Source organism: Thermobia domestica, chromosome 9 (genome assembly GCF_964235325.1).
Source record: "Thermobia domestica chromosome 9, izTheDome1.hap1.1, whole genome shotgun sequence".
NCBI classification, from domain to species: domain Eukaryota; kingdom Metazoa; phylum Arthropoda; class Insecta; order Zygentoma; family Lepismatidae; genus Thermobia; species Thermobia domestica.
In genome coordinates, this window is record NC_137462.1 from 209,836,149 (window position 1) to 209,863,295 (window position 27,147).

Genomic DNA, 27,147 nt, shown 5'->3' on the forward strand with positions numbered 1-27,147 from the left:
TATTCTTCACATTCGAAAGTCAGTGAGGAAAAATAAATCAGGGAAATTCAGTTTTTAACGTCAGTGGCTACATGAGAGGTGATAACAAATCAGTAATTACTTGAAGGAAAAAATAAGAATTATATATAACTGATTCATAAAAATAAAATGAAATATTTCTGTTTTACGTCCTATTGTAGGGTAAAAGAGACGGATGATTAATGGAAGTAACAATGTTAAATACTTGTAATTGGTGGATTAAGAATGTGAGAGGAAACGGAAGAACCCCGAGTAAACCCACAGACACGATGGTTTCGAAATTCATATGGCGTGAGATCGAACCAGGATCCTTCACACCTGAGGTAAACGTTCTATCTGTGCTGTTAAAATTACAATAACTTATCAGTTGTATAATGGATTTTTCGATATTCGTTATTCGAATAAAATATACAATGTACTCCAGTACTTGTAACAACCCTATGTTCTACAACAAAGCAATTATGCCCTCAGGGTGATGCATATAAAAAACCAGGGTTGGCTGGTTTAAACCAGCTGTTTAAAAAAAAAAACTGGTTTAAGCAAAAAAAAAAAAAAGCTTTAAATCGTGTGAATTTCATGGTGACGTCTCCACATATCAAACCATCTGCATTACGTTTATCTGCGTTGCACCTTTTAATCAAGGGGTCCCGTGTTCAATTCTCGGTTGAACCACAACCTATCTTTCAAGTGTAAACCAAGCAGCGATTCGAGGTGTCCCTTTAAGCGAAAGTCTTCTCCGTGATAACCTTGGTATTTCATAAGGATGTTAAGTTTAACATACGAAACGAAACCAAATTATATATTTCTACTTGCCCGAATGCCTGTTGTTTTATAAAGAAGCCAAGGTTGCTTAAATATATTGATAGGAATTGGCAAAATTTATCAACTGCCTACGTAACTTCCAACATTAGCTTGGATTCGACTTTGTTCTAATTTTATTGAATGATACCTACATACTAAATCTGTAATTTAATACCTCAGTTTTAGCGTAGTGATTATGATACGTTGACTTTAAAATTTTACATACAAATACATTAAAGTAATAACAGGATTTTCCCAATGGCTAAGACGGGAGTTTTCCGATTTATATGTAATTCTGTATAATGTTTTTACTTGTGTGTTTATCTTTTTGTCCTTCTGAAATGAGTCTTGACAATTATATTAACAACATGGCCTAGGTAAAGATCAGTACAACGTATTTTTATCAGGAGTCCTTCGTGAGTGAGTCGGCAATAGCATTTGTGACCAATCAGTCCCGGTTTCGTGTCGAAATGGACAATTTCTCTTGGATGTAAGCCGAGAAGCGGTTTGGATTCCGCTTTAAGCTTATGTGACCCCTTGTAGCATAACCTTGTTGTTGCATAATAACACCAAGGTGAAACAAACTAATTTCTGTCCATATCTAATATAAAAACATAGAGTAAATTATTTAAACAAAAAAACCTGGTTTAAACAAAAAACCTGTTTTTTTTTCAATAAAAAACCATGATTTTTGCCAACCCTGATATAAACTAATTAATTTATTTATTCTAACACAAATTACGCGATACGCAAACAAATTTCTGCACATCAAATTAAATGTATCAGTGGAAAATTTGGAAGGTCTACAGTAAATTCTGAGTTTCTCGGTTGGAGTTTTATTATCCCTTGGAGCACCGAGGTTATACGGGATGAGGACTTACACCTTAACGTAGGATTCTAACCTCATCGTACCCGACTCTCCTACACTATGACTTAAATAGTCAACTTTGCTTTTGAAGACAAACTGAACATGTTCCACTCACTCTCTGTGTAAAACTCTGCTTCAAACCGCCTAATGTTTCAGAACGGTTAGTGTATGCTTTTCTTTCAAGCAGTCTCAATGCAGACAGATAACTTGGTGGCCACAGTCTTTTTAAAAATTACTCGGTCCTCAAAGAAAATCAAAATCAGGTCCATGAACAATTGAAGTACAGAAGTCGCGCAATATAGTTTAAAAGCCTTTGAGGCAATTCGATTACATTTTGTTATTCAACCAACTCCATGAACATTCGTCGGTACTCTCTCTCTTATAGTTCTCTCGAAAAAATATTGGGCTTATCATTAACTGTTCAGATATTACACACCAATTCTGACCTCGACGTTGTTACTGAATGATGGGAATTTTCAGCGCCGCATACGCGTGTCTATCAGCTGGCATGGCCTGATTCTTTACTTGCGAACAATGTGTTATCAAGTATGGTGTATGTCTCTCATTGAACTCCTGAAAACAACTTTGGTATAGCTGTAATTTTTATGATCCAATAACTCTCCACAAAGAAAAGCCGCTCCTGCAACGTGTGCTACATCTTCAAAAGGTCTAATGTAACTAGCGGGAAAGAACTGTCACACCCACTAACAAATGCGCTGTCTATTGACAAGGGAACGCATTCGCCATCACTTGACACATGATAAAATTCAAAGGGTTACAGTTTAAGTTTAAACTAAGGCTGTGCCTACATTAGAACAAAATGCAATTGCGAACTCTAGTTCCTTCACAGGTCCCGAAAACTCTAGAATGCGATGAAGATTTGATGTGAAAATCTATGCCTGAAAATTCTTATGTTCTTGAAAAAGCTATACATATTAGCACTTAGTGAAACCAGAAACAAGCATTTCTACAATGTGATACTGCTATATACGTATGTGTGTGAATATATATTTTACCTCCGATAAAGCAATTTATATTCTGTTTACGGCGTTCTTTTGGAGAGGTATAAAAACACCCCTACATACCATATACAAAACAGTAGTTATGGGTTTGTCCTGCGGTGGCCTGCCTTAATTACCTTAATAGCGTTGGATTTAGACTAAAATATTTTAATGAAATGGATAGAATACAAAACAGTTGGAATTATTCTAGTCTTTTCTAAATATATATATATATATATCCACTTTACTTCCTCATTGAGTATTTTCCCTAATCGCTAATTCTATGGAAGTTTCTTAGGTTGGAAACCATCGCTTTACACTGCCCATGATGCTCTATTGGAACCTCTGACGTCCTCATTAAATCTCATCAATATGTTGACATCTTTTCATCAATCTTCGCAATTCGAAAGAGTGAAGACGCGGCAATTCAGTTTATACTTGTTGAAGAAAAAAAAAAAAAAGTTGGGACGCATGGTTAACGAGTTTGAACCTGGAATATCAATTCGAAGTAAGAACAGTAACCACTAGTCTATGACCGTTAGCTAGACAATTGCACATAAAAATCATAACTAAAGAAATAAAGTAGTAGTAAATTGGTTGGATTGAAGTTTAGCGTTCTGTTCAGCACAGAGGCTATGAATATGTGAATCTGCAACTTCACGGGGGGTCGGAACCACTACGCACGAGAATCGAACCTGGGTCCCACGCCCATGGCCTGTACGCTAATCATAGCTTTCATAAAATGAAATCATTCGATCTGAGTGGAATATGGCATAAATATTCTGATGATTCCTAATTGAACTGCTGATAATGCTGATATGGCCCAACAATGAATGTGTGAAACCTCCCTCCCGTTTATGAATAAGTATTGAGTGAGAACTTGGAATTTCGTAGAATGTAGTGTCTTGCTTGACATTAGTCGTATAATTCTGGGTTGAAATCAGTGAGAGGGAAAAGGGAGAATCGCTTGTTTCAATAATGAACAGCATCACTAGTTAACATATACAGCAGAATATTTTTAATTTTAGGTCTACGGGGACCCCCCCCCCCAAAAAAAAGTTCGAATTATCCAAAAATATTACTGTACCTAAGTGAAAAAAAAATATGCAGTAGATTTTATCTTTAAGAAAGCATATTACTTGTATGATACAATACTGCAAACAAACAATACTTACTCGCACGCAAAGCCAACGCACCATAGAAAACACACCTAAGTACAGTATCTATACTCTAAGACTTAATTCACAATACCACATACACGAATAACAACTTTAATTATCTGTTTTTAGTTAAAGGAGTCTATGATCCTTGTTTGGTTTGATTTGATTGTTTTTACACGACCAACAAAATCTTCTAACATTTATTTCTTACAATACGTTATTGGTAACATTTCGTTAACATTCAACAGATCTTGAATTTTCAACCATTTCGGAAACTTCAGATGAGTTTGGCACACAATGTTTACTTCATGTGATCTCGTCTGCATCATCATCACCGGAGATTATGATTGTGTCACTCGTCGTCTATGGCTCCTTCTGGATAACTGAATACCAGTTGAAACAAAAAAGAACAGTCCAGTGGGTTTTACTGAGCAATATTTGGTTTTATTAAACTTCGTACGAACATTTAAAGCCATATTCCCACTTAAAATACTATTTAAACATTCAGGTGCTATTGTACACGTGGAATTTTCTTGTTGGGCCACATGGTTCGATCCCAACTCCCGCTAAGTGGGTTTTGTATGGAAAAACATCGTGTACATGGGTTTTCTCGGGGTTCTACAGTTTCCTTCCCCTTTCCCCAACTATCATTCACCTCACTATTACAGTCTTTCTCAGCCTCGATGCATAATCGTGAGGGATGAATATATATATGTCGCACAAGGGAATCCGTGAAGCCTTATCGCCGTTTCGAGGGACACTTTACATCACTGACACTTGCTTCTGTTTCAGTTTCTGGAAAGAAGGGAGTACACAATTTTGTAGAGTAACAAAGAGGTGGACAATTCTCTATAGCATAGATTAGGAATAAAATTTTCTATTACACTCAGAATTCAAATCCTTGGCCTAGCCGTCCTAACTGAAGATTTCTTTAGTTTCCTCAAAGCACGCCAGGCAAATACTGGAATAATACTTGAAATTCAGGATACTTTATTGAATAGATTAAAAAAAAATCTTCCTTTTTGAAGAACTGAAATGTTGAAAACATATCTTTTTTCTCAATTCTACACGTCAATTTGCTTTTTACAATTGATTTTACGATTAAAGGGACTTTATAATATACGATAATTGTACTATACGTCACATACTCCACCAAATAAACAATAATAATTCGGTGTTTTACGATTTGATTGCCGTTAGTTTTGAGGAGATAGAGGTATATCTTCAGTAATTTCCTTTTTTAAGAGAAGCGTTCTCGATTTGTAATCACATTGAGAAAGACATCTATTTTTTGTTTATACTAATACAAAACAAAGGAATATAGTTGCATTATTTTTTATTGCAGACAAGCTGAAATGTCAGTGTCTTGCACGGGGAGAATTCAGATAAATGATAAAATCCCAGCTTGAGGAAGATGCTATGTTCAAAAACTCATTTCAAACTGATCAGCCATTTCCCCATGACGCAATCACAAACAGGTAACGTAGATTTAAATTTGAAGACATTATAGAAAATATCCTCTTCTCTTTAAACAGAATTTTCAAAAAAACTGGATGTGACGCGTCTCCTTATTTTAAATGAGTTTATATACCGAATTTCATCTTCCTAATTGACGGGTTCACGAGATACTGTGAGAGTAAAATTTTGAACATAATAATAGAAAACAGCTCGGAGTTGATACTATGTTCAAAACTTAATTTCAAATTGTCCAGCCTTTCCCCATGATGAGGTTATAAACAACAGGCAACATCGCTTTCAATGAAAAAAGGACATATAGAAAATTCCCTTCCTATTTAAAAAAAAAAAGAAAAAAAATTTGAAGAAACGCTGAAAAATGTGCCCAGATGAGAAGTTTATATACCGATTTTCATCTTCCTAACCTTACGGGCTTCAAACATACTGTATTTTTCTACATAAATTTTGAACCCCTTGCTCTAGGATGCGCCCTTGAATTAAATATGACAAAAACCTAGCTCAAAGTAGATACTAAGTCAGGGTGTCTACTAAAATTCCGAAATGAAATTTCGTGACTTTTTTTGTGACCTTTTCTTTACCAAATCATAAAATTTCCTAGTATTTTCAAGGGCGAATTTGGGTCCGAATTAGGCCGAATTTTCATCCATGTGATAGAAACATATTTTGCTTGCGATTTGGTAGCGTCTAAAGCCGACCATAGACATTTTTGGTGGTGGACTTTGACGTTTTATAGAACAAAATTTTCCAACCTGTATTTACATTTGAACAGTTAAAAAAATCGTGACCCAAAAGCTAAATTTCGTGCCACTCGTGACCGACAGACACTCTGTAAGTTCAAAAATTAATTTCGAAGGTTTAACCGTTTCCCCTTGATGCGACCAGAAACAACAGGCAACACCGCTTTCAATGCAAAGAAATAAACTGAAAAAAAAAAATAAAGCTCCCTTACGCTTTACAACGGGAATTTTCAAGAATGCTCGGACACGGGTCCACTTACTTTTAATGAGGAATTTATATACAAAGTTTCGTCTTCCTAACTTGAGAGGATCGTGAAATACTCGATTTTTCGCACAGATTCGTTATGCATGATTCCTACCAATGGTATGCCGTTCTAATGATGATCTCGTGATAAATACACATTTTAATCCAATTCTGAGAATAGGTATGCACTTAGAAACACGACTGAGAAAATCATTATAATCATATTGTTATTTCAATCCAAGTTTTTAAGTATATATACTACTATTGAGGATATATTATTGTGGATCTAAAAACACTGGAAAATTGGGGGAGGGGATTCCAAAACCTGGTTGGAAACTTTCTTCTTTCTCTTTTAAATTCTTGTTTCCAGTCGCCAATTTGCTTTATTACACTACATTTTACGATTTCTAATATACAATAATTGTACTATACCGTCACATACTCCACCAAATACAAATACGCAAGAGGAATTTGTAAGTTTCACGATCTTATTACAGTTAGTGTTGAGATAGATAGATCGTAATTTCCTTTTGTAAGTGAAGCGTTTTCGATTTATAATTAACTGACACACAGAGAAAGACATTTTATTATTTGTTTATGCTAATACGCGAATATATACTACGAAAAAAATGTTTGGTCGCATCGCTTTTTATTCGAGACTAGCTGAAATGCCTCTATCGCATAGGAAGAATTAAATACATAGAAAATATTTGATCCTCCTCTTCCACTTAGGATATACATATCAATGAAAGTGTAACATTAAAAACCCATAAGATATTCTATTTTTGGCATAAATTTTGAATCTCCTTCTCCTTCTTCTATAGGATATGGTAAAATTCTAGCTTGAGGTAGATACTACGTATGTTCAAAATCTCAATTCCAATTGTTCAACCATTTACTCGTGGCGCGATCATACACAGGCAACGCCTCTTAAATGTGAAGAAATAAATTTGGCCTTCTCTCCTTAAAACGGAATTTTCAAAAACGGATTGAATCAGTCATTGGGAAAAGGCCATATGTCCATTCCCATCACATTTTCATTTTAGTGCAAATTCGAGACGTACGCGAAGAAACGCGCATCCCCTGTGATAAGCCCAATTGCATCCTCACATTATGTCTCATATCCTACACTATTGCCTCAAAAGCATCGACGCCATTGTACACGTCGAGTTTGCAATCCAAAGTTTTTTTCTTTCTTCTCAACAATTTAGTTTGGTGGATATATGGCCTTTTGGAAATGACTGATTCATTTATACAGGGATGTCATGTACTCGAAGTGATTTAAACCATGGTTTAAATAGCGATTTTAAACAGAATGACTCAAACATATCAATGATTTAAATCAAATTTATTTTGCTTAGACTATAAATACAATGCGATATTTCTGACCGTTCTGGGACACTAATCGAATGTAAGTCTAAAACTCACATCTTAATCCGTACGATGGTAGGATCTTAAAAGCAAGTTCGAAAAAAGTATATCGTTTTCTTTAGATTATAGTTACTGCAGCAAGAATTTTGACAATGTAGTGATTGAATAATTTCATATTGTACAGGAGACTTGATGTTAAACTTCGATTTACTGAACACTCAATACTCAGAATTGTACTTACGCAAGCCTTTTAACGTAACTGAAGACTTTATACATAATATATATAGGGTGAATCAAAAGTCCCGGATATATATAGGGTATTATTATCAGATTACGACAAAATGTAAGAGGGGGAAACCGTCTCCAAATATGATGTTTTCAATCTAAAGTGAAGAGTATAGCAAATGGGAGTATGGTTGAAATGGGGGTTGGCCATCGACACGCTAGTGTAAAAGACAGTAACTTCATTCACTTATGGTGTGGGTCCAGGTAAATGGCAACGTTAGATTTTCATTTAACACTGGACGCATAAAGTGTACAGCCCAAACACCTCGTCCGATTTTAAAACTTCTTCCACTCTAGATTGAAAACATATTTGGAGACGGGTTCCCCTCTTACATCTTGTTGTAACTCTGATAATAACAGACTGAACATGTCAAAGGACTTTTGAGACACCCTATATATATATAGCAACTCTTTGGAATTTTACGCATTAATACGGGTTTCAAAAAAGTCTCTACCTAAATATGAAAAAACATACAATGATATATACATCAAATTTAAGGAAATTTTATGTAGGCTCCTTGTGGACGACGCCTTGAGCGTCGTGGAAAACGATGAGCACTCGCACAACATCCCACTCAACACTCGATTCACACCGAACCACTGCTCGCAGCAGACTGAACACTTGTGCGTGGTGTTGCTACGGCCCCCCAATACCTATCCCGGCAGTTAGTTTCACTGCGCGACGCGAGAGGGCGCCACATCAGAGCTAGTCTGGTTTCATGCAGGACAGACCCTGTATATGCTGGGAGAACAATAATGCACTGCCATTGAGCAAATGTCACATGTGAGAAACACATAGAAAAAAAAGTAACACAAATATCAGGAAAACTCGTATTTTCACAGATAAGAAAGAAATATAAATTATATTTCGTTTGTTTTTTAAAAGATCAAGTACAAGTGATTTAAACAAAAAAGAAAAAAAATCAACAAAAGTTATTTACTTTTAAAACAATCGTAATTTTTCAATCCTGCATTTAAAGTTAAAGCTGACTGTGATGTTATGTCTACTGCTTTATCATTTTGAAATGCTGTTTAAGGTAACAAACGACAAAAGTAGTCATCACACATTAAAAATCAAATTACATTGCCATCATTACCTAACCTCCCAATTTCACTCCAATTCATAACTGAACGAATTTATCACGATACACGAATATTCCGATAAGGATAAATTTTACTTCATTTTCCCAATAGAACACCACCTGACGTCCCCTCCCCATTGGCCATATGTTTTGATGTCAAACCACCTGCCAGCACTCAGTATTTCTGGCCCCGATAATGATTATTTCCTATTCAAATGAAAGATGAGGAAGCGGCTCTCAGCTCGGTAGTCGCCGTTAACTCGGTATGTAAAATACGCATCCTGTGTAAACCACCCACTGGCCAATTCACTTGATTTTGTTTCCCTTCCAATTAAGTGGTTACAGTAATGCTAAATGCAGACACAATCTACTCTTCTCGAAACTTGTAAGAGAGTGCCGAAAAAAAAAAGAAAAAAGGTGAAATAAAGAGCATTCCTACATATCCAATTAATATGACTATATCGGAATTAAATCTTTTGAAAAATAACAAACTCTTTTTAAAAGAACCTACTCATTAAAAAATAATAATAATTATAATAATGGTTCTTCTAGTTACTTTACAAAATAAAACTGATTATACAGGGTGTCTACTAAAATTCCAAAATGAAATTTCATGATTTTTTCGTGATCTTTTCTTTACTAAACCATAAAATTTCGGAACACTTTCAAGTGCGAATTTGGGTGAGAATAGGCCGAATTTTCATGCATGCGACAGTAACATGCTTTGCTTACGATTTGGTAACGTTTAAAGCCAACCACAGACATTTTTGGTGGTGAATTTTTACGTTTTATACAACAAAATTTTCCACTCTGTACTTATATTTGTACAGACAAAAAAAGTTCGTGACCCAAAAGCTAAATTTCTTGACTTTCATGACCGTTTTCTGATTTTGTGACTTTTTCATGACTTTCGTAACCGACAGACACCCTGTTATACAAGTGGTTGTCAATATATTTCAACGTGTCTTGTCTGAGTTTTATCTAAGGCAATGGCTATACTAAACCAATAGTGCCAGATAGATTATTGGCCAATGATAAAAATGTGTAAACACACACACACACACACACACACACACACATATATATATATATATATATATATATATATATATATATATATATATATATATATCGAGGAGACCGGGGTAATAAGAGGCAGGGCAAAAAATACCCTATCAAATTAAAATACCCTATCAAATATCAAAAAATACCCTATCAAATATCAAATTAAAATTATACATAAAAAACATAAGTAACGAAATCGTCAATACCTTTACTTCCACGCTATGCAAAAATACCTTCACTTTGAACTTACCACGAAAATTCGTGACTGTTTTAAAATAAAATTTTATTGTGAAATGTGAGTTACAAATGTGGAAATGACTGCTATCTAACTTTGTGACTAAGATTATGAAGATTGAAGTTATGAAAAATGCTGAAACATTGCATTTCAGGTCAACTGAGGGCAAGTCTCTTATTATCCCTTTTAGAAATTTTGAAGCGGTAGTAAGACAGCTGTCTCTTATTATCCAGTTCAACTTTATGTTTGTTTAGCGCATGTGACGAGTATAATCTGCTAGTTTTTTGTATATAAAAAGTAAATAGGAAAATTTCTACTCTGGCAATCCAGTCAGAGTCTGTGCATAGCGACAGTGGAGAATATGCTTTGGATCAACTATATTTCATTATTAACTGGTGAAAGTTTGCCAGGAGAAATTGATCCAATCAAAGCAGAATCTTGCTTAGAAATGTATTACGCCGTGTACTATGATCTTGACTGGTATATTGGGAGTAGGGATGGCCAGACGGATCCGGATCTCGGATATCCGGATCCTATAATATCCGGTTCCTGGATCTTGGATCCGGAATTTCGGATCTTGGATCCGGATCCGAAGTTTTGTATCTTGAATCCGGATCCGGAATTTTGGATCTTGGATCCGGATCCGAAGTTTCAAATATTGGATCCGGATATTCGGTTCCTCTATCCACACCCGAAATTTCGAAGTTCAGATTCGGACTCCTGATTTGAATATTTTAGGCCTTAGATTGAGACCCAGAACTAAAATATCCATATGTATAAAATTGACTAGGTGAATTTTATCTAACTCAGTGGGAAGACAATTCAATTTAAATGACAAAAGATTACATGAAAATCTCATTTTCACATTTTTCGGGGTTAGACCACTGTTGCGCACACCCCATCATTTAGTCTTTAGTATATCTTTAAACGTACTACAAGTATGCCACTTTCATCTCAAGTCAGTAATTATATAGATCTGCCTTTTGTTATATATTAATCGAGTTAGGATTAAAACTCGATTGTTTGTGAGACCTATGATAATATTTTCAGAATGAGTTATAACGTTGAAAAACTGCATAGTAATGCTGCATATTTTCTTTGTGCCACATTGGAATTTAATGTAGTCTATCTTATACAGTCGGCTCTTATGATTAATTCAATGATCTGAACTCCTGCAGCATTACGCTAAAACCATGGATGTCTTTGAATTTTCGTCATTATTTCTATTTTTTATTACGAGCAAAATAAATATCATAAGCGGCATTTTACATAATACATATAGACGCAGTTCAGTCAGTTGATTGCTTAAAGTTTATAGCAAAGCTATTACATTTCTAAGACACTGGCGGCTTTAGGACAAAATCCATGGCTTTCCCATAAAATTTTAAATCTTTCTATATAAAAAGGGCAAAGTCCTGAGTGAGTGAGTGACAGATCACCGTACACACCAAATCGCTTAAGCTACAAACGTGAAATTTGGACAGTTTATAGGCTTTGTGACGTAGGATACTACTAAGGAAGGACTTTGGAAAATTCGACGAGGAAGGGGGGAAATGGGGTGGAAAATAATGATGATTCTTGACGTTAGATACTTCAAATTTGGTATTTGGGTTTCTCATTGAAAATAATTTGATACTTGTTAAAGTGCTTTTTGATAGCTATTTAAATTAGAAGGGGCAGGGAAGATGTAGAAAGTAAAAGAACGGGTGGTAATTGCAATTATTGCAATTAGTATAATAATATGCCTATATCTCGGAAACTTAAAGGGTTAGAAACATGGAATTTGGTATTTGAACTTCTCACTTAAAATAATTAGATACGTATTTCAACGTTTTTTTAATATGTGGCCCAGAAGGGAAGAAAAAGGGCGAGAAGAAAATTAAGTGGAGATTAGAATTATTGTATTAATATGTTAAATCATTTAAGGTTAGAGACTTGAAATTTGGTATTTGCATTTCTCATTGAAAATAATTTGACATGTGTTTCAGTGTTTTTTGACGTTTTAGTAAAAAGAAAAAGAGAAGAGATGGAAAGGAAAGAGGGTGGGGATTGTAATTATTATAATAACATGTCGATATCTGGGAACCTCTGAAGGTTAGGAGCATAGAATTTGGTATTTGGACTTTGCATTTGAAATAATTAGGTATGTACTTAAGCGTTTTTTGATGTATGTCTTAGAGGGGAAGAAAAGACTTTTATATCTCGGAATCCTGGAATGTTAGAGAAATGAAACTTGTTATTTGAACAAAAATTCGTTATGAAATGAAATCTTTGAGTTTTACGTCCCACGCATATGCCGGTTAGGCTAAAGGAGACGGTGATTATGAGAAATAAATGAAATGAAGAAAGTGGTAGGAAACGGGAAAACCCGAGAAAACCCACGAGCACGATGTTTGTCCACCACAAAGTCCACACGGCGCGAGCTGGGATCGAAACAGAGACCCCAAGCACCGGAGGTGAACGCTCTACCACTGAGCCACCGCGCCCCCTTAAAAATTCGTTGTGTTTGCAGGCGTATGATGTGCGAGGCCGTAGACCGAGCAAATGTGTGGGCTGGGGGGAAAGCCCCCATGTACTCGCACTGAAATTCGGTATGTCTCGGGATACCGGAATGTTATTACATACAATTTGATATTTGAACTGAGATTCGGTATGGTTGTAGGTTTACGAGGTACGAGGTCATAGGCCGATCAAATGAGATATCAGAGGGTCTAAGGGCAAATCCCCAGACATTTCTTTTTAAATTGATTATGATTAGAGGCTTTAGTGGTGCGAGGCCCTAGTAACGGGGGTCTAGTGGCGAAGCCCCCAACTAGCCGAGGTCTATTAAGTACATAAATGTATTTGCGTAATGACTGGAAATTGCATGTATGCCTGTGGACAAAATTGCATAAGTAGCCACGAGAAATGACAATCCTTGAAGATAAAAATTTTAAAAAGCTATCAAAATGTACTCTTGAATGAGTTGTATATTATGTTTGCGCAGGGCCGAATCCAGAACGGACTCCTGGAGGGGGCGGATGGATTCTTAGGGGGCGGTTGGGGATGCTAGCAGTGAAAAATTACTTAGATGATCTGAAATTGCCACAAATTACTACTAAAGTACACTGTTAATGGTGGCGCTGGGTAGAGGCGAACGACTTTTCGCCATCCCCCTGCATCCGCCTATGTGTTTACATGAATGATATAGCTCCTTATACAACCTATGCAGAGTTAATAGTAGTGGATTACTAATTACAAAGATACGTGTTACTGCTCGAGGCTCCATATGGTATTTTGTATACACATACAGTACATTAATACATTGATTTTGATACATTAATTGCCATTTAGAACTTCATTTCTACTACAATTCTTAATTCTAACTGGAGTGGTACAGTCACAGAGAAACGTATTTTTAAAGAAAGAAAAAAATCTCATCAAAAGCAAGAAAAGGAAGTTGCTCCTTAATTTGATTTGATCTATATTTTATGGGCTGTTCTATTAGCAATGGCCTAGCCCATCACGACTAGGAAATGGCCTCATTCAGTGACCACAATAACTCAGAAAGAATTAGAAAAGTAAGCAGCCTGAGTCTAATGAAGAAGCTTGGGCTTGAGACTAAGGTTTCATCCCAGCATTTGACTAGTGTTACAGAAAACAAAGGACAAATTTCCATCAGGACGACCGCTTTAAAAAAGATTTACTACCTTTTCGGTCAAGTATTTCTACTAGAATCGAATCTGACAATGAGATTGCTCTCACCTAAGTCGACAGTTTTACTCAATCAAATTTGGAGTAATTGTGACATATTAATGCACGAAAACCAAATATCAACAGAATGAAGAGAACGCAAGGCTGTCACACGATCAGATACCAAACGTGTCTTAAAATCTTATTTTAAGCATAGGAATGAAAATCACTTTGTCAATAATTTCGAAAATTTTGCTGATTCGGAACACCCAAATTTTCTGACACGGAGTTTCGAATCCGGATCCAAGATCCGCTTTTTCAGGTCTGGATCCAAGATCCGAAATTTCGGATCCGGATCCAAGATCCGGTTTTTCGGATCTGGATCCAGTGTCCGGATATCCGGACCCAAGTGGATCCGGATATCCGGATCTGGCCATCCCTAATTGGGAGGGTTATTGCTTTCCCAGATGAAGGAATGTGCAAGGTTAAATTCTTGAAAAAAGGACTAAATGGTTTCAATAGGCCTGCCTATGATGTCATTCAAACAGTGACATCCAAATTTGTGTTTTACGAACATATCAAACTGGTTGGAAATGGAAATGGGCCTTTCCAGAGGATAGCTCAAAAAAAAAATCGTTGTGTTTATAGCAAAATGAAAAAGGACTTTTGAAACCAAAACAGAAAGATTAAATATGACTCCTCTTTTGGTATGTGTTTGTAGGACTGTTCTTAAGATTTCTTAAACTCATGCCCATATGCCAACAGTTCTTTTTGGCCTATACATTTTTCTTATGTTTATTTAAGTGGCCCCGCCTAAGATAATTAATAAGGCCTACCTGCTATAATGTTACACTACAGTTTAAATTACATTTATGAGGTTTTTAAATGTTAACTTGGAGTTTACATAAGCTAGCATAACATTTCCAAACTCTTTTGCACATTTTTCATATGTTCGTTAGACTGTACATCGTAAAGATTTAATATTCATTTTACATATTTTTCGAAAATGTAGTTTTTTTTTTTTTTTTTAGATAGGCTACATTTTACATAAAATTTGATCAACAATAGGTTTACAACATTTTTCAATGTTCTTTTCTTGTACGATTACAATTTAATACCTTTTTCAATCCATTTAAGTTAGCTAAAACTATTTTTCAAATCCGGTGCTTTTTCTTTATTGTGAATTTAGGCACTTTTTAAGTTCATTTTCGACATTCTCCAGAAAATTTCTTGTCAGCATTCTTTTTTTTATTTGGTACAGTAGTGTGAGTTTTGTCCATGATGTATCTAGATTACGTAAAACTCAACTATATTTTGTTTTAATGGTTTTTGATGTTTAATACTAAGGCAACTAAATTTTTCGAACGAACTACTGAATTTCATTTTTTAAACCTTGATATTTCGGGAACATATGTACACTTATGTCCAGAATTATTATCGCATGTCTATAAATATGTTGTTGTAGGAATATAATTTGATAACGAATTCACCCAGTATTTCTTATAATGTTAGCATGTGTATAATCGGCAAATACATGTATCTGGCAAATTTCATGTCAAAAGACCAGTAAATAAGAACAATAAAACGAAAATAAAACTTTCTTGTCCATTTAGCAACATTTTGTTTTACTCATTCTAATTTTCGTATTTATAATTCTTTTCCTATGAAATTTACCACAAATATACATTTCCCGATTATGCACATAGTATAAGATTAAAAGTACCCTGCAAAATCATTATCAAATTATATTCTTACAAGAAGATAGTTATAGATATGCGACAATCATTTTGGACATGAGTGTACATATTTTAGATCTGAAAAAAAAAAAAAAAAAAAAGTAAACTGTTCAGAATTGTCTGAAAATGTTTCTTAAAACTCTTATTCATTTCTATTCTATTTGAATAGCAGTGAGATCCCTGTCTCTTATTACACTTTACGGGTAATAAGAGACAATGACTTTAACAAAATATTTCGTATTTTTTTTTAGGGGGGGGGCATAAAAAAGCAACTGGAAAAATGTGTTAATATCAGCAGGTTTCATTTTCTTAATACAACCACATGTATTTTTTTTCTAGTTCAAGAAATCAATACAAGTGCTAGATTTTTTTTGTCTCTTATTACCTCGGCCTTCTTATATAGATAGATAGATAGATAGAATGTGTATGTGTGTGTGTGAGTTACGATTAGAAACACAGTGGATATAAGAACCAAGTCATTACACAGATATTCTGCTGCACACGTTAATGAATATTTCTATCTACGATATAAGACTCACAGCTTTCCTATGATGCCAGCACTGACTTAGCTATGGTTAACGTTAACTTATTTTACTCCTATCCTACATGGTGTGTACTCCATTAGAGAGAGATAAAAACCGAAAAAACGTAATCATGTGACAGCATATTGAAGTGGAATTTACAAAAGCAAACACCGTAAGTTTGTAGTTTCGGATCTTTCTGGCTTGACAAAGATGTTTATATTTTCTACATTTCGTTATAAATCATAAACATATTACTCATATGCAACCACTACATGTAATTCTCCGATACATTATTATGAACAGAGGGGCAAGGTAGCTTAGTGGTAGAGCGTTTACCCCTGGTTCGATCTCCGGTCAATTAAATGTGTGATGGACAACAGGGGTACTTTCGTTTAATCCCACGTTCTCATTCCACCAATTCTTCATTATCATTCACTTTACTTAATCATCCGTCTTTCTTAGCCTAAAGGACATAATTGTGGGACGTTAAACTGGAAGATTTCACTTCATTTCATATTCTTTAATGAATATCCTCTCCACCGAAAACAACTATTTTTTATATACCATAGTTCAAGAGCACACAGTGAAAGCAAATTTCATATGAGTCTATTTGTCTCTGAAGATGACCAGAATATTTCGACTTCTTGACTGTCAGAGATAGTAGTTATGAACCATTACTACCCATTCCTGTAAGTGGTTCATGGCATTCGCGTAGGCTGAAAGGAAGACGCTATTCAGTAGCTCGGAAATGACAATAAACTGATGCTGACCTCGTTCACTAATAGAAGAACTCTCACAGCAAGACTCAGTTCTCTCTGTCAGAAGAATGTTCGCAATAGAAACATACAAAATTCATGCCACATACATACACGCATTTAACAATGTAACTCCAAAAAGCTGTTTTCTTTTTCAAATAATGGATGGACTTTAGTGATTTCCTTTAATTCATTGGACTGTTGCACTACGTTAAAATGAGAGAAGCCTTTCTCCTCTGTCGACAGCTAAGTTATTGCAGAGTAAAGTTCTCTATTCCGACTGGGAGAGGAAATCTTACCACATGTATAATGGGAATATATATATATATCCAGTCAAACACAAAAAGAAATAGCACCACTAACAACAATTGTAGGTGTTTCTGAAATGAATTGCATTGAGTTCATGAATTGTAAGGTCACTTAATGAATAAAGCTTAGTCTTCTTTTAATGTACATATGTGTACTACAGTAGCAACCCATAAGCAATAAGGTACTATTAGAAGAATAGTGCTAAAATTAAAAAATATTACAATTTTCTCAAAGTTTTTTTTTTTTTTTTTTGACAAATTGTATATAGACCAACCACTTAATTATAACCATCCCTAAGAGATGGTGACTCAATGGCACAAGTAGGACCAGCAAATGGCTGCACTAGCAGGGTATTCGGGTCTTGATGACCTTCTAAAACTCCCTATTTGGAAATTCTTTGTAGTTACAGTACAAGCATTTTTCGTGTTGCACAGACTGCAAAGTGAAGAATGCAGGTTTAATTGGTTTTCAGTTATCCATAACAGCTGTAAGGAATTGTGCCACAGAAACGCAATCCGATTGATGATAAAGACGATTATGACTAGATAGGTGGCGAAGTAAAGAAAAGGTGTGTGACAACTCATCTGAGGCTCCTGAAATAGCTGAAAATTTAACATTTTGTTAACCATGTAAAAACAATCATATCAAAACAAACGATCATAAACTTCTTATGTGACAAGATGCAATTAAGCTTGTTATTCGTGTGCGTGGTTCTGTTCCTTAATTCAGCATATGTAGTACGGTACTTAAATGTATTTTCCATACTATGTGTGGCTTAATTTATATGCGAGCAGATGTCATTTGTTTACTCTATTGGATCAGGAAAGTAAATGCTGCTTTAAACGTAAAGTCTAGTGCATATTAGATCTAACTACTTTCTCATGTACAATAGTTTTGTTAGCTTGATTTTAGATACTTAAATTGCATATTCAAATTTTGGATAACCCAAACCCTTTTCGGAACCCCTTGGGCTTGGAATTTAAGAGTCCGATATGTATAGCATATTAGTTTATGAGAAGGGTTTCATGAAGATTCAGCTGAATATGTAATAAACAATAGTGCTCTTTTCACCAGAAGAAAAAATAATTCCAACTCGGTGAAAATAATAATAATGATAATAAAATAAAAGTAAATAAATAAATAAATAAATAAAATAAACTTGGAACTACTTTTATATTCCATATTATGTCTATCAAATTATTGTTTAGGGTGGGTCGAAAATAGCACTTTTTTTTTTTTTTTTTTTTTTTAAATCAGCTTAGTGCAGAAAAGTTATGTGTAATATTGGTGCAAAATTTGGGTCAAATCGAACATCTTGAGGTCAGTGGCATCATTCTTCTGCGTTCATGAAAGCAAGGCTTTTTTAAAACGAGTTTCGAAGGCATCTCTCCCATATTTTCGTTAAAGGAAGAGTTATAACTATAAACAATATCTAAACTTTTTCTCTTCTAGTTCTAAACATTCGACTAAATAAATTAACCCTCGCTTTTCGTCAAAACTTCTAAAGCGAAAACACTGAGTTTAGGAAATTGGCTTTTTATTTACTAATGATAAATCTAGTATGATCCTTCGGTTATATAACTCTCAATAGACACAATCCACAGCCGACCACAGGAAGATGGTGTATGTTGAGTTTCACCTATAGCAACTCAACCATTTATGCGTTTGACATCTTTAATTTTCGTAGTCCGACGTCTCACTGAAATCTTCTGCTACACACTCCCCCAATTTCTACCTTTTATGAATTATGTGTCGACCAGAGACTTGAATCTCCACTTTGAACAGCACGAACATTTAACAACTGTGGTTGATCCGTGCTAAGGCATATTTTGTTAATATTTTCAATTACCACCTTGCATAAGAGCTAAGAGCTGATAGACAACTCCGGAATTTACATTAGACAACTTGTCAAGATAACTTCAGATCGGAATGAAACGAATTCTTTTCGAATTTGACTGATGGCAGCTTCTCGCATGATTTAGGCTATTTATCGCTAAAGCCTGAAAATGAGTAGGGTTCTGCTAAATGTACATTTAAATAATGCAGCAGGTGACAGGAAGTTCGCTGCCATGCAGCTTGCAGGTTTACCATTGTATTGGTTTAGCATCTCTTCTATCAATCGAATAACATTCCCTTTGATCTTGTCTTCACTATAGCTCTATCGCATTCAACAACCAATAAATTTTCAGTATTCTAGTCCGTAATATTTGATTTAATATGGATGAATGTGCTAGGAAGTGATGTAATGTGTACAATGGGTTTGGACTGTGGCTCTGCAAGTAGAACATGTTCCTAAATTACAATCTGCAAGTGAAATCATCTTCCAATATTTACGTATTTAATAGTTTTATTCTTCTTTCCATCCGAATACAGTTTTATGCTAATTCAACAAGTTTTCTCTGTACCTTTCTCGGTAGTTTACCTGTGTTTTCGTTATATCATCTTTAGTTGATGAATTCTGTTAATCTCCAGTCTTTCAAGAGGAAACACACATTCCTGAAAGGCACACTTACCGAGTCGCATTCACTTGCAAATGCAGGCAATTTAATGGACATTTGAGATGTAGAATTGGATTTTCCTTCTGAATTGCTAGTGGTGTCTGTTGATTAAATTCAGGCACAAAGTCAGGGCCTTTCAATTTTATTTGAGAGAAGATGAGGCCATAGAGTAGGCTGACTCTGCATCTGGCCAAATTTCCGGCTAGTCACATTATTTTCAACCTTATTTTTTTTCTTCTTTCCATTCGTTTCTTTATCTTCTTATAGTACACTTACCTAAGCCTGCTGTAAACATCTTTCCGCCTGATCAATGTTCAACTACTGGGACCTTCCTACTAATGTCCCAGTATATTTGATCAGAGCGTTGTTACAAATACAAACAGGGTCTTCGCTGAATTTTGAAGACAATTACAGAACTTTGAAAAGTTTTGGTCTTCGATTTTAACATTTTTTCTTTACTTATGTAGTAAATGGACGAATTTCCACTTCTTTTCTGAGATACTATTGGTAATGTGTTCCTGCATATTCTTGTTTTTTATTGCTACCACACCAGCAATTTCTGTAATACTTGATTCTTTTGCATCTGAAATACTACACCTGAGAAACTGAGAGTAACGTATCGTGCCTTCATACGACAGTCAAGTTAATTCATGTACTTCGGTGCTACAAAATTCACCTTCATGATGGTTTCATTCACCTTCTTCAGCTGAAGTGTTCATTCTGAAGTAAGTGAACTTACCAACTCAATAAAGAAAGAAAGAAAAAAAAAGTGAAAATTCAACAACTGTCATAAAATCCGTAAGACAAATTCTACTTACGTCCTCTCAAGTCATGCTCGGATTAAATGATTGAAAATGAATGCAGAATTGTTTCCTCGCGTCAATGTGTAAACAGAAGTCTAAACTCAATACAGGCGAGAACTCCCTTGTGGGTAAATGGTAAACGTACGTGTCTTTGGCACAGGACATCTGAGTACGATTCCTGGTTAAGCTGTAGATTCACGTCTCATAAGGCCTCAGTATTGAACGGAAGGCTTCAACATTAAATGAACGAACGAAATTAACCAGTACAAGGGACAAGCATACATAAAATTTCCTCAAATGTTGTTCATATTCCTCTTGAGTTATGCAATTATTGTTTATTATTTAAAAACAAATAGTGCAAAAAATGGATTTTATGTAGAACTAACTGGCTGCTGTTTAAAAGTAATTTTGCTTTAATAAATCACTTTTCACGGAATTCGAGGATTAAGATCCAATATTTTTGAAAATGTTATTTAATTAAATGTTTAGAACCAGAAGAGGACGATTTCAATGTATTACCTAGTTATTACTTTTTTTTTTTTTTAACGAAAACATGAAAGAAATTCCATTGCAAGAAGTAAAACTGCCTAGTTCGGTATATGCACTGAAAGATGGAGCCAGTGACACCTCAAGATGTCCGATTTGACCCAAATTTTGCATATTTACTATACACAACTTCCCGCATTAGGCCGATTTTGATTTACTGATGGTTTGGACATGTAAAAAGATCTTCAGAATACGTAGTTCACCGAATGAATGGTATAGAATTGAATGGAAAACGAGTGCTAGTTCGACCAAACAAAAAGTGGGGAGATTGTATGAAGAACGATATAGTGCAATGTGGCATCACAGTGGACAGAAACGGAAGAAGAGCTCTCAGGTACCTGGGAAAAAGGATTAGAGATTATCAGACTAAGAGAAAGAAAACCTCTAGGTTGAGCTCCCACGATTATGCCCTATGGGCAAAAATAGAAGGATGATTAACACGATAAATACATGCTGGTGAATGTAATGAAAACTCAGCCCATGCGAATACAAATTGGTTTTGTGTATTGAAAAAAAAAAAAAAAAAAAAAAATGCTATTGCAGTAAAATATCACATCGGGGTTCGTCGGGTTCTCATCTCAAGTACATCGGGGGTTCTCGACTATGGTTACCTGTTATTTGGGGCCCAGAACAAATAGTGTTGATTTAAAGTGACTACTGTACATATATGAAGTGTGTTGTCATTGTTAGTACTGGAAAATTCTTTTGCATGTGACATATAACCGATTAGGTCACTGCTTGTACTTTCAGAAGGTATCTTATTTCAATTTCACGATCATCGAGCAGCTTCAAAACTCAAATAAGAAACAATAGAATTTATTCATATAACTAGGAAGAGATACTAATGATTGTTATTGCAACATTGGCCACCAGTAGCGGATTAACGGGGCAGGGTGTGTTCGGGCAGAAGTCCCCAAATTTCCGGTATTTCTAAGAAGAAAGAAAAAAAAAACTTAATATAGTCATGACTATCATGATAAACCTCAAGCGCTCCGTTTAAAAAATTTCGGAATTTCTGAGAAAAAGGAAGTATTTCTACGCAAAGATCCTTCCCAAATTAATTTCTAAATCTGCCACTGTTAGAAATTACACACAACTCAGAAATCGAAGAGAACAATTAAGATAGAAATTCCATGATTTAGTCTAATGCAACATGTTTAAGCGACGACATAATAAATAAATAAATAAAAAAAAAAAAATCTAAATTGAAATATAGCACAATATGACCCCAATGTCAATTTGTGGGTACCTTTCCGTCATGTCCTAACTTGAAGTTCACACAAGTATTAGATATGAATCAGGCAAAATGGATTAACACTTATTTAGGCACACACAGAATCAAAATAATAATAATTTAGTACCTGGCGTCCTTTTTTTTTCTTTTTTTCAAAATTAGGAAAATACCTCTGGTCTTTCTTCCCCCCGTTCTCCTAATCTTCCAACTTTGTATACTGAACTTGACTTCAGCAATAATGCAAACATTCAATAAAGCGGGCACTAGAGACATTAGTTTGGAAAATTTAAATAGTTAAATGTTACGTGTATAATAATAATAATAAAAAAACTATTAACATTTGTAGTTCGGGGACCAGTACCCCTATGCCCAGCCATATCATCGCCCAAATGGAAAACATCTGTACATATATGCGATGATAAAATATTTATGTCATGTATGCTTTTGTTTTCTGTAACTTAATACTTTTTATTAGCATTTTTATTGTATATCACGAAATAGGTGATACTTCCCTAAGAATTAGTAGTGTAGACCTGAGGTCCACATTTGTGAACTTACACGGAACACACGTGTAAACTAAATACTGTTAGGCAGATCAAAACAATGTAAAATTGCTACTACTTCTAGAAGTATTAGGCACATCTCTAAAAAAGTATTGCCTTGAAAAATATTGAAAATAGAAAAAAATGTTTGGGTAGGCCTATTCGCCGTCCTCTCCACCGAAGCCATCTTGACTTAACATTCATGGAAACAAAACAAAATACGTGGTAAAACAATTAACAAATATATCATATGCTATCATGTGACAAATTTTTTAACTAGAGAACCCAGTAATGCGATTTTCGTGCACAGATACCCAAGAATTACCAATGTGTAGAAGCATAACGTTTCAGAACACAGGGCCAATACGTGGACCTGGGAAGCGAAGAGGTTAAAGGAAAAGTAAACCGAAATTAATAGTATACCGGTACTAAGAAGCCTTTTCAATGCGGCCACTTACTATTTACAACCAAAACAGGTCGTTCAGAGGGGTACTTTACTTAAAAATGGTTTAATAATTTAGTTTCCTATGTTGGTATTAAAACTCAAATATAAGGGGTTACAATGAAGTTTTAGCCTATCGTCCTTTATATTGGTCTTTGCTTAGAAGTGGGGGGTGGAAGGGAGTGTGTTGGTGGACGGTATTATCCAAGCCGAGTTAAGCGAGGAAGGCCATAATTTACATCATTATACTTCATCTTCTTTACTGTACCATCTACAGGGTTGGCAAAAACCATGGTTTTTATTAAAAAAACAAACAAAAAAAACCGGGTTTTTTGGTTTAAACCAGGTTTTTATGGTTTAAATGATTTGTTCTATATATTCATATCATATATGGGCAGAAATAAGTTTGTTTCGCCTTGATGTTATTATGCAACAACCGGGTTATGCTGGAAGGGGTCACATAAGCTTAAAGCGTAATAAAAACCGCTTCTCGAGTTACATCCGAGAGAAATTGTCCTCCATTTGAACTCAGAACCAGGACTAATTGGCCACAAATGCGATACGTCTGCCGACTCACTCACGAAGGAATCCTGATAAAAAAAAAAATACGTTATACTGATCTTTACATACTTCTTAATATAACTGTCAAGAGTCATTTCAGAAGGACAAAAAGATAAACAGTTGCACAAGTGAAACCATTACACAGAATTACATATGAACACTTTCAAAGTACTACGGAGTACAGAAGAACTAATTTAGTTCAAGTTAGTTAACAACGATTTTTATTGGTCCAAATTAAAGAAATACACCGACTTAATCTGCATATCAATAAGAAAAATTAATAAAGATACGAATTATTTGAGTCCACTTTGGCTCAAACTCATTTATACATAAATAGATACCAAAAACACTTATTTCACTAAATGCCTCTCGTGGGGTCTGTATGACCCCCCCCCCCACACACACACACAAAGTACGGCATTTTCGATGTATTTTATCAATAGTAAACATTGAAACGAAACAATATTTAGAATTTTTCTTCGATTGCAATTACATAACAATAATAACAACTACAAAAAAATCACAAAATAAACTTGTAAAAAGAAGTTGCTTTTGTAGTATAATCTTTTTGAGTAATGAATGGGGAATTTAGGTCTGAATATAATACGAATAATATACGGGAGTGAAACGTGATAACCCACAAATGTGTGTTCATCAAGATTTTACAAACACTTACACTTTTACGAACATTTTTTGTTTTTTGGTTTAAACCAGCCAACCCTGACCATCTACCATAGTATTTATAAATAACTTCTTAAAGCAAAGTGAGATTGAAAGTACACACAAGCATATGATAAATGTAATTTCTCATGACTACACTATAAAATTATCGATTAAAATAAAACCCGAACGATTGGTGTTAAGCCTTTAAGAAATTATCAAACTTACCGAATTCTTTACGAATCCTGTCCCGACTAGAACAACATGCAATGAGAAGTAAAAGATGGATCTATTGGTTAGATTTCCAATTAATCTGTCCCAGCCCCAAACCCAGCGACACATTCAACATCTTTCCGGCTTCATGAGCTTTGTAGCTGTGGTAAAGTGATCTTAACGAATTTGAAAGAAACATATTTTGACAAAAGTCAGTGGTCGGCATAAAGAGGATGCTAATAAATCCTCTTCTGTCCATTTCATTAATAATAATAATAATAATATAAAAAACTAGGGGTGACTGTTCAAAGACTTTTTTTTTTTTTTTTTTTAGATCTTCAATGATTGAAGTAAAATTAAAAGTTGAACAAGACGTTGTTTCCTTGGTCAAAGAACATGATGGATTAAATTTGCTTAAAAATCAGGCGACACGGAATTGAACGCAAACTTACGAATCAACGCAATTTTCAGTACTGTCAAAGAGGTACACGATCCACAAAACTACATGACAATGCCGAACCTATTTAGCTAACATGTTGCTTTTACATCAACTCTTCATAATTTGCTTCGAAATAATTTGTATAAATATTTGTAGAGATGGATCCTATTTCAGGTTAAGTTAAAGAGTTTTAGAACCATACTTTCTACAAGAACCATATATTCCTACAAAGGTATTACCAAGAACTTTCGCACTTTTACAATACGAATGCAAAAAGTGTGCTTTGGATACGGACAATTTTCTTTAAAGTAAGTACTTTTTGAAAACATCAACAACATAAGCCTCAAGGTCAGCTGCGTTTGAAAATCCACAAAATAAAATAAATAAATAACCGGGAACGAGTTCAACTCTCTGGCACTCAGCCCACAAAGGTTCAACGCGTAGTTAAGAACATTAAGTATTAATGGCATGATACCTGGTTTAAGTACAGTGTGTTAAGTTTCAAAAGCAATGATCCAGTATAAACTACCAAAGTACTTTTTGTCTATGCCTCAAACATAAACGATCTTCCTATAGTTTTCTTTAATTCTAGTATTTCAAAATACACAAAATTTATTCAGTCATATATTTAAACAATTAACTATTAAATCATGACAGAAAATGAAACAAAAAATAACGACGAAAACAAAGACGGAGCCCTGGTATGAAATATTTCCCAAGTACTGGTACTACTGTAACTCCAGAGTACTCAACACTAAATAAGGTTACAGTAGGGGGAAACTACTAACAAAGAGGAACTCAATATTTAACATGAACTTTCTACAAAGCATATACTCGAATTTTCCGAAACTGAAGTCAAATAAGCATATCTTAATAATAAAGATGTCAATAAAACGTTGTACCAGTGAAACAGATAAAATATTTAAGGCACTGTTTACTGTATAGTATGGTGGATGAAACTAAATGCAACTAGCCTATCTATAAAAAACCTAGAACAAAATTAATCGAGATATTATATTCTACCTGGATACTTTGCATTGATGTAGTTTTATAAATACATTTAAACACTGAACCGACCGTGGATATTGTCAAGCTATCACCCACAAGAAAATGACACAAATACACGCCCTTTTCTATACATATCGACTATCACATAATCCTTAATCTATCAGAGCCTATCACGTTTCCTTACATCCGATTTACAATATTCCAACAAGAATTACACAATTCATTTTAAAAAATGCCTACGACCCTGCTGAGAATCAGTGCGCTAATGTGTTTACGGACACTTAGTAACTAGAAATACAGTAGTATTTCAGAAACTCCTAACTCTATTAGCGACTTTTCATTTCTGCAGGGATGCTTACACAAAGAAATCTGTGTTGTAACTCACCGGCAAGCGTGGGAGTATGAGTGAGCGGAAGCGAATAGCAAGGATTTGGTGTGCTGGCGTCACGGTGAATTTCAGCACAATACAAGGCCTATGTTTAGCGGAAAGGGTCCAGCTCTTTTCTCTAAAAAATACTACAATTCTGGTATTTTCTGTTCACATTCGGTTAGTTTAGGGTAGGTTAGGTTAGTTTAGATTAGGTTAGGTTAGTTTAGTTTAGTTTATGTTATATTAGTGTAGGGGTCCCGCATAATTTTCAAAAAAAAAAAAAAATACAGAATTTCGCTTATTTCTACTAATATTAGGTTAGTTGAGGTTGGCTCAGGTTAGTTTATGTTAGGTTAGGTCAGATTTGGTTACGTTATGTTACGTCTAAGTACTTGTATCATTCATTTCTCCTGTAAATTTTGTGTTTTTTACGTGCTTCTGGACCCCTTGTACTAAACATACTCCCAATACAATCACAGAAATATACCAAAT

General features: G+C 34.9%; 1 protein-coding gene across 7 annotated transcripts in view; it reads right to left on the reverse strand.

Annotated features, from left to right (window-relative positions):
* Spred (Sprouty-related protein with EVH-1 domain) overlaps window positions 1-27,147 on the reverse strand; it is a 300,286-nt gene that overhangs the window by 73,796 nt on the left and 199,343 nt on the right. The gene's annotated exons all lie outside the window — the stretch shown is intronic.